A 17093-nucleotide genomic window follows, 5' to 3' on the forward strand; every position below is an offset into this window, starting at 1 on the left:
ATACCAAAGCCTGGCAGAGACACAACAAAAAAAGAGAATTTTAGACCAATATCCCTGATGAACATCAATGCGAAAATCCTCAGTAAAATACTGGCAAACCGAATCCAGCAGCACATCAAAAAGCTTATCCACCATGATCAAGTGGGCTTCATCCCTGGGATGCAAGGCTGGTTCAACATGCACAAATCAATAAATGTAATCTATCATATAAACAGAACCAATGACAAAAACCACATGATTATCTCAATAGATGCAGGAAAGGCCTTCAACAAAATTCAGCAGCCCTTCATGCTAAAAACTCTCAATAAACTAGGTATTGATGGAACGTATCTCAAAATAATAAGCGCTATTTATGACAAATCCACAGCCAATATCATACTGAATGGGCAAAAACTGGAAGCATTCCCTTTGAAAACTGGCACAAGACAAGCATGCCCTCTCTTACCACTCCTATTCAACACAGTGTTGGAAGTTCTGGCCAAGGCAATCAGGCAAGAGAAAGAAATAAAGGATATTCAATTAGGAAAAGAGGAAGTCAAATTGTCCCTGTTTGCAGATGACATGATTCTATATTTAGAAACCCCCATTGTCTCAGCCCAAAATCTCCATAAGCTGATAAGCAACTTCAGTAAAGTCTCAGGATACAAAATCAGTGTGCAAAAATCACAAGCATTCCTATACACCAATAACAGACAAACAGAGAGCCAAATCATGAGTGAACTCCCATTCACAATTGCTACAAAGAGAATAAAATATCTAGGAATCCAACTCACAAGGGATGTGAAGGACCTCTTCAAGAACTACAAACCACTGTTCAACGACATAAAGGAGGACACAAACAAATGAAAGAACATTCCATGCTCATGGATAGGAAGAATCAATATCATGAAAATGGTCATACTGCCCAAGGTAATTTATAGATTCAGTGCGATCCCCATCAAGCTACCAATGACTTTCTTCACAGAATTGGAAAAAACTATATTTAAAGTTCATATGGAACCAAAAAAGAGCCCGCATTGCCAAGACCATCCTAAGCAAAAAGAACAAAGCTGGAGGCATCATGCTACCTAACTTCAAACTATACTACAAGGCTACAGTAACCAAAACAGCATGGTACTGGTACCAAAACAGATGTATAGCCCAATGGAACAGAACAGAGCCCTCAGAAATAACACCACACATCTACAACCATCTGATATTTGACAAACCTGACACAAACAAGCAATGAGGAAAGGATTCCCTATTTAATAAACGGTGCTGGGAAACCTGGCTAGTCATATATAGAAAGCTGAAACTGGAATCCTTCCTTACACCTTATAGAAAAATTAATTCAAGATGGATTAAAGATTTAAATGTAAGACCTAAAACCATAAAAACCCTAGAAAAAACCCTAGGCAATGCCATTCAGGACATAGGCATGGGCAAAGACTTTATGACTAAAACACCAAAAGCAATGGCAACAAAAGCCAAAATAGACAAATGGGATCTAATTAAACTAAAGAGCTTCTGCACAGCAAAAGAAAATACCATCAGAGTGAACAGGCAACCTACAGAATGGGAGAAAATTTTTGCAATCTACCTATCTGACAAAGGGCTAATATCCAGAATCTACAAAGAACTTAAACCAATTTACAAGAAAAAAAAAAAAAAAAAAACCATCAAAAAGTGGGCAAAGGATATGAACAGACACTTCTCAAAAGAAGACATTTATGCAGCCAACAGACACATGAAAAAATGCTCATCATCACTGGTCATCAGAGAAATGCAAATCAAAACCACAATGAGATACCATCTCACACCAGTTAGAATGGCAATCATTAGAAAGTCAGGAAACAACAGATGCTGGAGAAGATGTGGAGAAATAGGAATGCTTTACACTGTTGGTGGGAGTGTAAATTAGTTCAACCATTGTGGAAGACAGTGTGGCAATTCCTCAAGAATCTAGAACTAGAAATACCATTTGACTCAGCCATCCCATTACTGGGTATATACCCGAAGGATTATAAATCATGGTACTGTAAAGACGCATGCACACGTATGTTTACTGTGGCACTATTCACAATAGCAAAGACTTGGAACTAACCCAAATGTCCATCAATGATAGACTGGATTAAGAAAATGTGGCATATACACCATGGAATATATGCAGCCATAAAAAAGGATGAGTTCATGTCCTTTGCAGGGACATGGATGAAGCTGGAAGCCATCATTCTCAGGAAACTATCACAAGGACAGAAAACCAAACACCGCATGTTCTCACTCATAGGTGGGAGTTGAACAATGAAAACACATGGACACAGGGCTGGAAACATCACACACCAGGGCTTGTCGGGGGGAGGGGACTAGGGGAGGGATAGCATTAGGAGAAATACCTAATGTAAATGATGAGTTAATGGGTGCAGCAACCCAACACAGCACATGTGTACCTATGTAACAAACCTGCACGTTGTGCACATGTACCCTAGAACTTAAAGTATAATAATAAAAAAAAATCCAACAAATAAAAAAAGTCGAACAGAAAAAGACAAATGCTGTATAATCTCACATATATGTGGAACCCGAAAAAGTCAAACTTATGGAAACAAAATATAATGGTGGTTAGCAGGGCCTAGGAAGTCGGGGAAATGTGGAGACGTTGGGTCAAAGGGAACACAGACTATAATTAACAATACTGTATTGTATATGTGAAATTTGCTAAGAGAACAGATATTAAATGTTCTCACCACAAAAAAAAATGGTAACAAGGTGAAGTAATAGATATGTTAACTGACTTTATTGTGGTCTTTTCACAATATATAGATACATCAAATCATCACAATGAACACCTTAAATTCATGCCATTTTATTTGTCAACTATATCTCAATATAGCTGAAAAAAATAAAAATAAATCCCAAGACAGTAATGTATGTATTATTTAAATAAAGAGTTTTAGAGTCTTTGTTTCACTTATTTTTTTAAAAATGATGGAAATTGTCATATTGGAGTGTGTATGTATGTGCTGTTTAAAAGAGACATATCTTGTCTGTATATTAGAAGGCACAACCTGTTCTCTCTACTCCTCATTATGCATGTAAATGCAGGCAAGTTTCTTAACCTTTCTGTACATCAGTTTTCTCATAAAATGGAAAATGGTATATCAGTTAGAACTACTTTGCTACACATAGTAAAGTGTCTCCCATGGAAAGATTAAACAACGAGAATGTTTATGCTCTTGCACAAAAATTCAATGATAGGTGGTACTTCAGTGTGTCTGCTTTGTCCTCATGCTGGCTCCTCTTCTGAACCCAAGGTTACTCCTTTTCAGGCATCCTGTGCAGGTACAACCATGAACAGCAGCAGAAGGCCTGTCTCTTTCTCGGGTATTTGTTAAAGAACAAAGAAACTTTTCTCAGAAACTTCTCAGCAACCTTCTCATCACCTTTCATTGGCTAGAATCTTACCTGTTGTTATGTCCAAAAATGTCCTTTCAAGGGCAATTGCAAAATAATGAATTTTTAGAATTACCCCTATTGCTGAAGGATAGAGACATAAGTTCTATCCGGGAAATAAACACTAAAAAAAAAAAAATGCACTATCAGCAAGAAAAATAATGAAGAAAAATAGCTGTTATATAGGCACCCAACAATGTCTGTTACAAATGAGGATAGTATAATCAATAATCATACGTTTCCCACAGAGTTGATGCAAGCACAATATGTGAAAGTTCCTAAAAAATATCTGGCCCAAAGAAGACATTTAATGAATATTATTCTGACTTCCACTTTCCCTTTCTTTCCCTTTTTTCCTCTAATTTCGGTCTGCCTTCTTTCTCTCTCCTCCATTTATTGGCTTAAAGATTGAAACTACAGTATGTTAAAGAGCAGCCTGGGAAAAGTCCCATGGTGCTCACCTCCACCCCTGTGCTGACAAACTGTAGGTTACCCTCAAAAACCACAAGGCTAATGTCCAACTGCCTTCAGGGCACTCTCTGAAGCTTGGATAACGTCTAAATGGCACAGAAGGTCTAATTAGCAGCAGCCTAGTCCTCATGAGCATTCTTTACACCACCATCCAATTACCCATCCTGTGCAGTCATTTTGGGTGCAGGTTTTGGTAACAGCAGCTTTTCTGTATTTAGTCATCATGATAATTTATGCTTAAATATTTTGTAGGTTTGTTGTATGATTAAAGTAACTACACACACAGATAGTTCAGTTTCAAATGAAAGCCCTGTAATTCATATGCACACACATAGTTTTGTAGAAAGGCATAGTTAGTACTGTACATATAGTCATTTAAAATGCTAAGTGTATCAAATGACAGCAAAGTAAAGAATCTTCTTATTTCCCCTTTCCTGGTGGTTTTCTGTAAACTGACTTCACAGGTTTTGGAGGTTGGTTTTGCTAAAATTATAATAACAAATAATAGTTAACACTTATTGAAAGCTAACCAGAAGCCAAACACTTTTCTATGTGCTTTATGTTTACTAACTAATATAATTTAATTTAAACATGTTTACTTAACTGGAATGAAGACACTGAGACACCAAGATAAGTAACTTACTCAGGATCAAGCAATCTTACTCCTAAGCCTACTCTCTCAACTATATTGTAATGAAAACCCTACTGTTTAAGAACGCTAGAGTAGGTTTGCTAATATTTGCAACATAAAATGGACTAAATATTGGTCTGAAAAAGGGTTACCCACTCTCCCCTTTCCTCCTCTGCTCCTTACACCTGGAAAATATTTAGTACCTGCCACCCCATCATCGGCTCCTCTGTCCATCCTTCTCTTGCCCCTAGTTCAATTTGTCATATATAAAAAAAAAAAATTGAGACAGACACACACACACACACACACCAAGTACTGTCCCACTCTGTAGCATCTATCTTGGAGAGAACAAAGCCTTTGAGGTGACCACTAGGGAAGCTATGTTACAGGAGATTTACATCTCAAGGACAGCTAGAAAGGCACATTCATCCTGCTTTTCCCGACCAGAAATGAGCTGATATAATATTTGGCCATACTAATTTCGTGAAGATAGATGCATAGTATGGTATGAAGAGATCCTCGATTCTATTCTCAGCTCCACCATCACTCCAATGTCACAACATTGCTTCTGCCATTTTTTCTAACCTAGAATGTTTTCCTGCCTCCTCTCCATTCATCCCCTTCCTTTACTTTCAAATTATTCATTTTTATATTATGGCACAGTATTTAATTTCTCCAGGAAAATTGAAAAGATGAACCCAAATATTGTATTGCATTAAGGAATAGGGAAGAAGCAGAACTTCAAGAGCCCCTGTGAGATTCATATCACTCTGGTCACTAATGTATACAATTATAGGCAATCTCAAGTAACAAAATCATGTGCTACTACACTGCCCAACCCTAGCCTCCCAGCCCTATGTTATCACATCTTGCTTCACTCACTCAACTAAAGCAAGCAATGTTCTAAACAGTTCTGGGTAGCAACCAATTTTTTAAAAGTAGTCATCTCAATAAAATGTAAAATAATGGCCCATTCCATACTTTAAAGACACTGCTAAACTCTTAGATGTAGGTGAATAGGTTTGCAGTTGCTAAGTAGAACTAAGTTGCTCTGCAGAAGAAAGGCTGGTTGAGGGGCTGGGAGAGGGTGTTGTAGATTTCAGTACAAGGAAAACTAGAACAAAAAAATTAGCTGATGCCCAGAGAAAGAGCAGAGATGCATTCCATTTTGACTTCAGGACTGGAGAGCTGAAAAAGAGGAATAATAGTGGAATGAGCCATGCAATACCAATTGCCCTCATCCCTTACAAAATACTCAGTAAAATGAATATTGCTGGCTATAGTTTTTGTTTGTTTGTTTTTGTTTTTGGAGACGGAGTCTCACTCTGTTGCCCAGGTTGGAGTACAGTGGCACGATCTCGGCTCACTGCAACCTCCGCCTTCCGAGTTCAAGCAATTCTACTGCCTCAGCCCCGGAGTAGCTGGGATTACAGGCGCATTCCACCACACCCGGCTAATTTTTGTATTTTTAGTAGAGATGGGGTTCACCATGTTGGTCAGGCTGGTCTCAAACTCCTGGCCTCATGATCCACCCACCTCGGCCTCCCAAAGTGCTCATAGGTGTGAGCCACCATGCCTGGCTTATTGTCTGGATAGTAAGAAACATTCTTTAAGACGATTGCAAAGAATTGTTGATACCTGCTTTCAAGTCAAAACAGGGTGAAAACAGAGATACTTCTCAGGACCAGATGACTTATTATTACATGTATTATAATAAAAATAATACTTTAATCTCTTTGACATCTCTTTGAAGATCTATCTTTAATTCCCTACTTGGCCTTCATTTCCTTCTACCTCCACTACACCTTTATTCTCTTTTTTATTTTAAAATATTTCATTGATGAATAAAAATTATATATTATTCAAGTTGTGCAACATCATGGTTTGATATACCTTGTGTACTGATTACCAGTTACATTAACTGACACAACCATTTGTGTGTATGTGTGTGTGTGTGTGTGTGTGTGTGTGTGTGGTGATATTAAAATCTGCATGCAGTAAACAATATAATATTATCACACTTAAAGGCTATTTATTTGTACACCTGCCCCCCAAAAACATGCATGCATGCACACCCACACAAAAAGTGATCCTGAGCTTCTTGAGGACAAGAACCCTTATTAATTTGAGTGTGCCCAGTCCCCAGCATTTCACCTGGAACAGAGTAGATACTCAATATATATTTACTCAAAAATATGAAAAAAAGAAAACCCAGAACTTAAATAAAACTTTTAACTTTATACAAAGGACTTCCACAACCAGAGAGAGAAAAATAAACTTTTATCTTATTAAAGTTGATATGGTTTGGCTGTGTCCACCCCCCCCCCCACCTCCCCCCGCTCCAACTTTCACCTTGAATTGTAATAATTCCCACATGTCAAGGGTGGGGCCAGGTGGAGACAATTGAATCATGGGGGTGATTACCCCCATACTGTCCTTGTGGTAGTGAATATGTCTCATGAGACATGATGGTTTTATAAATGGGAGTTCCCCTGCACAAGCCCTCTCTTGCCTGCTGTCACATGCCTTTGCTCTAATTTTGCCTTCTGTCATAATTGTGAGGCCTCCCCAGCTATGCTGAACTGTGAGTCCATTAAACCTCTTTCATTTATAAATTACCCAGTCTCAGGTATGTCTTTAGTAGCAGCTTGAGAACAAACTAATAAAAAGTTATTCTAATTTAGAGTTTCTCAGTTATAGCAGCTTAGTCTTTACTCTAAAGAGTAGAATATCATAGTCCATCAAAAAACTATTTTTTACTGAGGCCAGACATCTTGAGGTCTAAAACATTCAGATTTATTCTGCTGGGGAGAGAGTAAAGAAACCATGGTAGAGGTATCCAGAGCAGTAGGTGCCTCATCACTGACTTGGTTATAAATGCTTAGCACTCATTCTTGCTGTGAGTATTCTTCAGTCAACACTGCCAGTTTTCTGGGGTCTCTGAAAAGTACATCCTCAGTCATTTCAACTCAAAGAAGTTTGGATGCCTCCTGTGTTAGATGTGGCTGGAACCACATCAAACAACAGTGATAGAGCACGTTTCAGAAGGATGTAGCCTAACCAGCTCTTAGTATTTCTGAGAAAGGACAGCCATTATTGTGATTGCTCACAGATTTTCCATTTACTATACAAATTTTAATGTGAGCCTATTATATAAAATCAAATTAAAGCAGGAAACACATAATCTGAGCAATTCTTTGTCAGCTCCAGAAAGGGTTTATACAAGAATACTAAAGAAAAAAGTAAACAGAGTGTTAGTTATTTAAACATTACCAGAAAACCAGGTGTAATAAGACCCTGAAAAACTTTTGATGACACCTTGACATGGCTTGGCAACCCTTCTTCTCAAGTCCCAGAGGAACAAATGATTTTGTGTAAAAAGATTAGAAAAGATTAGTCAGAGGCAACAGCAATATAGGGTGTTTTGTAAACACCATGTATCATTCTAATTCAAAGGAACACAGATAGGAAAGGTAGGATAGGATTTACAAGGTCATCTTCCATTGAATTCAGAGTTTTTCTAGAAGACTATGAAAAGTTCTGTTGCTTTAAGATGGAAGCTGGTAACTGAGGGAGGAGACTTATGAAAACAATACTGATAATAACAATTTCTAATGCTTATAAATTTGTGTAATGTTGGCATTATTTCTTCCTTAAATGTTTGTGAGAATTCACCAGGGAAGCCATTTGACCCTGGAATTTTTTGGGGGGGAGGGTTTTACAAATTCTAATATAATTTCCTCAAAAGACATAAGGCTATTCAAACTTTCTATTTCTTGTCAGATTTGTTCATTTGTGTTTCTCAAGGAGTTTGTTCAAAGTCATTGAATTTATTGGAGTAACATTGATGGCAATATTCCCTTTTCTATGCTCTATCACTGTTGTTTGATGTAGTTCCAGCCACATCTAACACAGGAGGCATCCAAACTTCTTTGAGTTGAAATGACTGAGGATGTACTTTTCAGAGACCCCAGAAAACTGGCAGTGTTGACTGAAGAATACTCACAGCAAGAATGAGTGCTAAGCATTTATAACCAAGTCAGTGATGAGGTACCTACTGCTCTGGATACCTCTATCCAGAGGTATCCAGATACATCTGGAGATGTGTATAGTATCTCCAGCAATTCCTCTTTTTCACTTTTTTTTTTTTTTTTTTTTTTTTTTTTTTTTTTTTTTTTGAGATGGAGTCTTGCTCTGTCGTCCAGGCTGGAGCGCAGTGGTGCTATCTCGGCTCACTGCAGCCTCCACCTCCTGGGTTCAAGCGATTCTCCTGCCTCAGCCTTCTGTGTAGCTGGGATTACAGGCACCTGCCACAACGCCTGGCTAATTTTTTGTGTTTTTAGTAGAGACAGGGTTTCACCATGTCACCCAGGCTGGGCTCTAACTCCTGAGTTCAGGCAATCCACCCTCCTAGGTCTCCCCGAATGCTAGGATTACAGGTGTGAGCCACCACGGCCAGCCTAATTTTTGTATTTTTAATAGAGACAGGATTTCACCATGTCACCAGGCTGGTCTCAAACTCCTGACCGCAGGTGATCCGCCCACCTAGACCTCCCAAAGTACTGGGATTACAGATGTGAGCCACTACACTTGGCCTTTTTCACTTTTGATGTTGAGATTTTATGTTTTCTCTTTTTTCACAATTATAATTTTTAAACAAATTTATTTTTCTAATTAACCAACTTTTGGTTTTGTTGACTCCCTTCATTTTTCTATTTCATTGATTTCTGCTCTTTATTATTTGTTTCCTTCTACTTATTTTGTGTTTAATTTGCCTTTTCTTTTAAAAGCTCCTTAAGATAGAAGATGAGAGCATTGATTTTAAACCATTTTTAACCCTAATACAAGCATTTAAAGCTATAAATCTCCCTTTAAGCACTGCTTTACTACATCTCACAAATTCTGACATGTTGTATTTTAACTATAATTGAGTTCAAAATACTTTCTCTTTTACCTTGTGATTCCTTCTTTGAATTGTGTTGTTAAATGTACAAATATTTGGGAATTTTTCTAGATATCTTTATATTATTGTTTTCTATTATGTTCCAAGAACATACTCTGTATAAATTCTGTATTTTGAACTCTATCGAGACTTCTTTTCATGGTTCAGCACATGTTCTATCTTGGTAAATATTCTAAGTGCATTTGAAAAGAATAAGTATTCTGCAGTTGTTTGGGGTAGTAGTCTATAAATGTCAATTAAATTAAGATGATTGATACGGTGATTCAGATTTTCTATATTCTTTCTAAATTGTTTTCTATTTACACTATCAATTACTGAGAGAGAAATCTATTAAGATCTCCAACTATAATTCTGGGTTTTTCTATTTCTTTATTTCTATCCTTTGTTTGTTTGTTTGTTTGGTTTGTTGTTTGTTTGTTTTAAAGACAGAATTTCACTCTTGTTGCCCAGGCTGGAGTGCAATGATGTGATCTCGGCACACTGCAACCTCCACCTCCCAGGTTAAAGCAATTCTCCCACCTGAACCCCCCAAGTAGCTGAGATTACAGGCGTCCACCACCATGCCCAGCTAATTTTTGTATTTTTAGTAGAGATAGCATTTCGCCATGTTAGCCAGGCTAGTCTTTAATTTCTGACCTCAGGTGATCTGCCTGCCTTGGCCTCCCAAAGAGCTGGGATTACAGGCGTGAGCCACTGTGACCTATTTCTATCCATTTTTTGCTTGATATATTATGAATTTCCTACACATTTAAAACTATTTTCTTCTTGATGACTTTCCCTTCTATCTTTATAAAATGTCCTTTTACTTGGTAATACTTCTTGCTTGAAAGTCTATTTTATCTGATTAATACAGACAAATCAGTTGTCTGTCTTTAAGTTCACTTCAAAATCCTTACTTCTGCAATACTGAACCTATGTTAAGCCCATCTAATATTCGTTTGATTCAGACATTCTATTTTTCAGTTCTAGAATTTCTATTTTGTTCTTTTTAGGAGTTTGTCATTTCTCTTCTGAAATACCCAATCTTTGCACCCGTTATCTCCATTTCCCCACAACTTTTAAAAACATACATGCAATAGCTGTTAATTTCAGTAACTGTGGATTCTATGGGTCTGTTTCTATTGACTACCTTTTCTTTTGATTATAGATCCTATTTTCTTGTTTCTTAGCATGCTTCATAATTTTTTATTATATTCCAGATATTGTGTATAAAAGAAGAGTGGTGGCTGAAGTATAACATTTAGATTTGTTTTAATTATTTCCTCCCAGAGAGTGCAATCTTTTTCTCTATCTGGTAATTGGGGTGAGGAGTGATCATTCATATTTCTTTTAGAGTCGAGTAGATCCGAATCTCTGTTTCAGTTTTAATTAAATTGAAATTATATGTGATTAGCCCAGTTCTTGACTTCCTAAGTCATAGCCCTTTTATGTTTTCAGTAGCTGAACTGGGAGAAGCTTGGTTACAGTCTCGTATATTTTTAGTTCATCTTTGGATTCATCTCCAGGAAAGGACCTGGAATTCAAACACCACAGGAATGCATATGACTAGGCAAATTCTCTCTTCTTACCAGCCCTTGCTCCACAGTAACTTTCTTAGCAAAATTCATGGTTGGGGAGAGTTTAGGAAAGAAATGCTGAACCCAAGAATCTGGTCTGGCTTTGGGGGCTTTTTTCCAGACTCTTAATTTATCTTGACAGTCCTACTTGGTGCAAAACCCAGCTTATTTCCCCTTCACCTTGTCAAGTTTCTCTATCAGACCTACCTACCCATAACCAGACCAGGAAGCTGCCCCAGACTTAAAGCTGCCTTGGCTCTCTGCTCACTTATAAAGGGCTCTTTCTCTCTGGAATTCAGTTAATCAAGGCTTCCTTGTGTGAATACCACCCCTGGCTAGCCCCATAGAAAATACTTTTATTCTTAGTTTTTTGTTTTTGAGGGTTTTTTTTCTGTTTCTATGAGAAAGAAGGTCTTTTGTGTTCTTCTCTGTCCTCCCCAAAAGCAGAAACCCCCACAAAGCCTGAGTTCTTAACCATTATTTTGAAATGTTTCCCAAACATGAAAAAAAAAATTAGAAATGGAAAATCAAATGTGTTCTAGACAGTAAAAGGAATGTAATATATTTTTATAGGTAATATTACTTCAAGCATGAACAAAAACTACTATTTTATTTTAAAAATTCTAAATGTCCTTTTGCCTACTTAACATGTGTCTATTCTGCCATGCAGAGCAATTCCATCCACAGCCTTCCATGGCTCTGCAGAGTCATTATCTTTCTGCAATATTCTAACCACATTTAAGTAGGTTAACCTGTACATGACACTGATCTGCTTTTTATGTAGAAAAAAATTTATGCTTAAATTTCAAACTGGTTTAAATTTTTCTGCAATTGAGATTCTGATAATGAACTTCAGTAAAAGCCTTTGGCATAGTATTAGAGACTGGTAATTTTTACATGAAAGTCACTTAAAAAAAAAAGAGAGAGAGAGAGAGAGATGAGATCTCACTTTGATGCCCAAGCTAGGATGCAGTGGTGCAATCACAGATCACACAGCCTCAACCTCCTGAGCTCCAGCGATCCTCCCACTTCAGCCCACTGAATAGCTGGGACTACAGGTACATGCCATCATGCCTGGCTAGTTTTTCTCTTTTTTGTAGAGACAGGATTTCACCATGTTGCCCAGGCTCGTCTCAAACTCCAGAGCTCAAGGAATCCGCCTGCCTCAGCCTCCCAAAGTGCTGGGATTATAGGTGTGAGCCACTGTGCCCAGCTGAAAATCACTATTCTTACATCTTTATAGCCACCTATCTTCTTCTAAAGGTATATAAGTTTACTAGGGCTGCCATACAAAACACCACACACTTAGTGGCTTAAACACGAATTTATTTCCTCAAATTTCTGGAGGCTAGAAGTCCGAGATCAAGGTTCTGGCTGATCTGGTTTCTCGTGGGGCTCTCTTCTTGGCCTGGAGACAGCCACCTTCTCACTGTGTCCTCACATGACGTTTCCTTGGTATGTGTGCACAGAGAGAGAGCAAACTGTCTGGTGCCTCTTCTTAAATGGACAATAATCCTATATGATCAGGACCCACCCTTATGACTTTATTTAACCTTAATTACTTCCTTAAAGTCTCCACCTCCAAATTCAGCCTCACTGAGGGTTAGGGCTTCAAAATAACAATTTTGGGGAGACAAAAATATTTATCCCATAACAAAATGTTTTCCATAAATGCTGTATGAATTTACATTCCCACCAGCAGTGTCTAAATGTTCCCTTTTCATCACCCCCATGCCAACATCTATTGTTTTTTGACCTTTTAATAATGACTATTCTTGCAGGGGTAAGGTAGTATCCCATTGTAGTTTTAATTTGCATTTCTCTGATAATCAGTGATGTTAAGCACTTTTTCATATGTTTGTTGGTCCTTTTGTATGTATTTTTCTAAGAAATGTCTATTCATGTCATTTGCTCACTTTTTGTTGGGATTTTTTTTTTTTTTTTTTTTTTTTTTTTTCTTGCTGATTTGAGTTCCTTGTAGATTCTGGATATTAGTCCTTTATTGGATGAATAGTTTGCAAATATTTTCTCCCATTCTGTTGATTGTGTGTTTACTCTGATGATTGTTTCTTTCACTGTGCAGAAGCTCTTTAGTTTAATTAGGTCTCATTTATTTATTTTGGTTTTAGTTGCATTTGCTTATAGAAGTTTAGTCATGAATTCTTTGCTTAGGCCAATGTCCGGGAGAGTTCTTCCTAGGTTATCTTCTAGAATTTTTATGGTTTCAGGTCTTACATCTAAGTCTTTGATCCATCTTGAGTTGACTTTTTGTATAAGGTAAGAGATAGGAACCCAAAGTTTTATTCTTTTACATATGATTATTGGGTTTTCCCAGCACCATTTATTAAATTGGGTGTCCTCTCCCAAATTTATGTTTCTGTATATTTTGTTGAAGATCGGTTGGTTGTAAGTATTTGGTCTTATTTCTGGGTTCTCTATTCTGTTCCACTGATCTATGTGTCTACTTTTATATCAGTACCATGCTATTTTGGTAACTTTGCTTGATAGTATGCTTGAAGTATAATAATGTAATGCCTCCAGATTTGTTCTTTTTGTCTAGGATTGCTTTGGCTATTCAGGCTCTTTTTTGTTTCCATATGAAATTCAGGATTTTTAGAGATGAGATCTAGATGTTGCTATCTTTTTAAAGCTCCCCAGGGGATTCTAATGTGTGGTCAGAGTTGAGAACTACTGAATTAAATAAAGCTATGACACATTGGAAGGATAACCTTTATAGACTCAGGGTTCAATGAGATCTAGGCAAATTCAAAGCAACAGCATCCAACAGGAAAATAAAACTGAAACTAATATAAATCTTTACTCACGGAAAGGAATGAAAGGGAGTGAGTAAATCCAGCACCTTCAACTCCAATATCCAGGTTCTTACATTGGGACTTACTAGGCAAACAACTTGACCCATGGAGAATGAAGAAAAATCAGGAGGGCAGGCAATGGCCCACCTGGGAGTGGCACGGAGCCAAAGAAACCCTCACCCCCAGCCAAGGGAAGCAGTGAGTGATTGTGCAGCCCCACCTGGGAAACCACACTCTCCCATGGTTCTTTGTAACCCACAGATAAGGAGATCCTCCCATGAGCCCATACCACCAGGGTCTTGGGTCCAATACACAGAGTAGTGTGGAGTCTCAGCAGAGCATCTGCTCAGGCACACACAGAACTATGTGGAGTCTTGGCAGAGCATCTGCTCAGGCACATAGAGAGATCCATGAGTTTTACATACTCTGGCCCCAGGATACCCAGCAAGGTGGGAAATCCATCCATACATATCCCTAGGAAGTGGGGCTGAATCCAGGGAGGCAAGCAGCATCATTCTGCAGGCACCACTTCCACAGCACCTCACAAGTTAAGACCCACTGGCTTGGAATTAAAGCCAGCCAACAGCAACAGGCTGGAATCTCCTTGAGACAGGTCCAAGTTCCCAGGGGGATAAGTGGCAACCATCTGTGCAGTTTAGTAGACTTAGCCATTGCAGCCTACTGGCTCTGGAGAATACAGATGGTCCAGAGAAAGAAGTGTCCCCCACAACATAGCACAGCCACTTTGCCAGATCACTGGCCAGACTGCTTCTTTAAGTGGGGCCTCAATCCAGTTCTCCTCACTGAGCAGGACCTCCCTGCAGGGGCTTCAGCCATTCTAGACAGGGTCTATGGAAAGAATTCTGATCTCTCTCTGGGATGGAGCTCCAGAGGGAGGAGCAGCCACCAACTCTTTGGTTTGGTCAACTCAGCCATTCCAGCCTGCCGGCTTTGGAGAATACAAATGATCTGGATGAGGAAGGGTCCGCCTCCAACACAGCACACCTGCACTACCAAAACCCAGCAATACTGACTCTTTAAGTGGATCCCTGATCCTATTCCTCCTAACTGGGTGAGACCTCCCAACAGGGGTCTCCAGACACCTCCTACAGGTGCATTCAGGCCAGCAACAGATCAGTACCCCCCTGGGACAGAGCTTCCAGAGGAAGGAGCTGGCTGCCATATTTGCTGTTCTGCAGCCTTCACTGGTGAAACCTCCAGGTATGGGAAAATCCAAGGCAACTAGGGTCTGGAGCAGACCCCCAACAAACTGCAGCAGCCCTGCAGTAGAGTGGCATGTTAAAAGAGAAAAACAAACAGAAAACAACAACATCAACAAAAAAGACCCCACAAAACCCTCATTCAAAGGTCAGCAATCTCGAAGATCAAAGGTAGATAAGCCAACAAAGATTATCGGGGGAATCCGCCCCCGATAGTTAACGTGGGTTCTTTTCTATTTCCCTAAGTGTAGGCTGGTTTGAGAAATAAAGGGAAAGAGTACAAAAGAGAGAAATTTCAAAGCTAGGTGTCCGGGGGAGACATCACATGTCACAGGTTCCGTGATGCCCCTGAGCCATAAAACCAGCAAGTTTTTATTAGCAATTTTCAAAAGGGGAGGGAGTGTATGAATAGAGTATGGGTCACAGACATCATATGCTTCACAAGGTAATAAAATATCACAAAGCAAATGGAGGCAGGGCAAGATCACAGGACCACAGGATGGGGTGAAATTAAAATTGCTAATGAAGTTTCGGGCACACGTTGTCATTGATAACATCTTATCAGGAGAGAGGGTTTGAGAGCAGACAACCAGTCTGACCAAAATTTATTACGTGGGAATTTCCTCATCCTAGTAAGCCTGAGAGCACCACAGAAGACCAGGGCTTATTTCAACCCTTCACCTTAGACCGTAAAAGACAGCTGCCCCCAAGGGGGCCAATTAGAGGCCTACCCTCAGGGGCGCATTCTCTTTCTCAGGGATGTTCCTTGCTGAGAAGAATAATTCAGCAATATTTCTCCTATTTGCTTTTGAAAGAAGAGAAATATGGCTCTGTCTTCCCGGCTCACCGGCAGTCAGAGTTTAAAGTTATCTCTCTTGTTCCCTGACCATTGCTGTTATCCTATTGTTTTTTCAAGGTGCCCAGATTTCATATTGTTCAAACATACATGCTGTACAAACAATTTGTGCAGTTAACGCAATCATCACAGGGTCCTGAGGTGACATATATCCTCCTCAGCTTATGAAGATGATGGGATTAAGAGATTAAAGTAAAGACAGGCATAGGAAATCACAAGACTATTGATTGGGGAAGTGATAAGTGTCCATGAAATCTTCACAATTTATGTTCAGAGACTGCAGTAAAGACAGGCATAAGAAATTATAAAAGTATTAATTTGCAGAACTAATAAATGTCCATGAAATCTTCACAATTTATGTTATTCTGCTGTGGCTTCAGCCGGTCCCTGCTTTCAGGGTCCCTGACTTCCTGCAACAAAAGATGAGAAAGAATCAACACAAAAACACTGAAAACTCAAAAAGCCAGAGTGCCTCTTCTCTTCCAAATGACTGCTACACCTCGCCAGCAAAGACACTAAACTGGGCTGAGGCTGAGATGGCTGAATTAACAGAAAACACACTGAAGTGCACAGACCAGTGACACTATGAAGCAACTACATATATAACCTAAAAATAACCAGCTAGCATCATTATTACAGGATCAAATTCACATAATGATACTAACCTTAAATGTAAATGGGCTAAATGTCCCAGTTAAAAGGCATGGAATGGCAAGCTGGATAGTCAAGACCCATTGATATGCTGTCTTTAAGAGACCCATCACATGTGCAAAGACACACATAGGCTCAAAATAAAGGGATGGAGGAACATGTACTAAGCAAATGGAAAACAGAAAAAAGCAAGGGTTATAATCCTGGTGTCTAACAAAACAGACTTTAAACCAACAAAGATCAAAAAAGACAAAGAAAGGCATCACATAATGCTAAAGGGTTCAATTCAACAAGAAGAGCTAACTATCCTAAATACATATATACCCAATACAGGAGCACCCAGATCCATAAAGCAAGTTCTTAGAGACCTACAAAGAGAATTATTTAGACTCCCACACAATAATAGTGGAAAACTTTAACACCCCACTGCCAATATTAGATAGATCGTTAAGACAGAAAATTAACAAAGATATTTGGGACCTAAACTCAGCTCTAGATCAAGT

The 17093-nt window shown here is 38.8% G+C and overlaps 1 long non-coding RNA gene across 1 annotated transcript in view; it reads right to left on the bottom strand.

The window, feature by feature from the left end:
- Positions 1 to 2751: 2751 nt before the first annotated feature.
- LOC104680823 overlaps positions 2752 to 17093 on the bottom strand; it is a 98228-nt gene continuing 83886 nt past the window's right edge. Inside the window, exon 3 of the long non-coding RNA XR_750512.2 lies at positions 2752 to 5719. This is a non-coding gene — a long non-coding RNA (uncharacterized LOC104680823). The remainder of the gene's footprint in view (positions 5720 to 17093) is intronic.

This window comes from Rhinopithecus roxellana, chromosome 10 (genome assembly GCF_007565055.1).
Source record: "Rhinopithecus roxellana isolate Shanxi Qingling chromosome 10, ASM756505v1, whole genome shotgun sequence".
Taxonomy (NCBI): Eukaryota; Metazoa; Chordata; class Mammalia; order Primates; family Cercopithecidae; genus Rhinopithecus; species Rhinopithecus roxellana.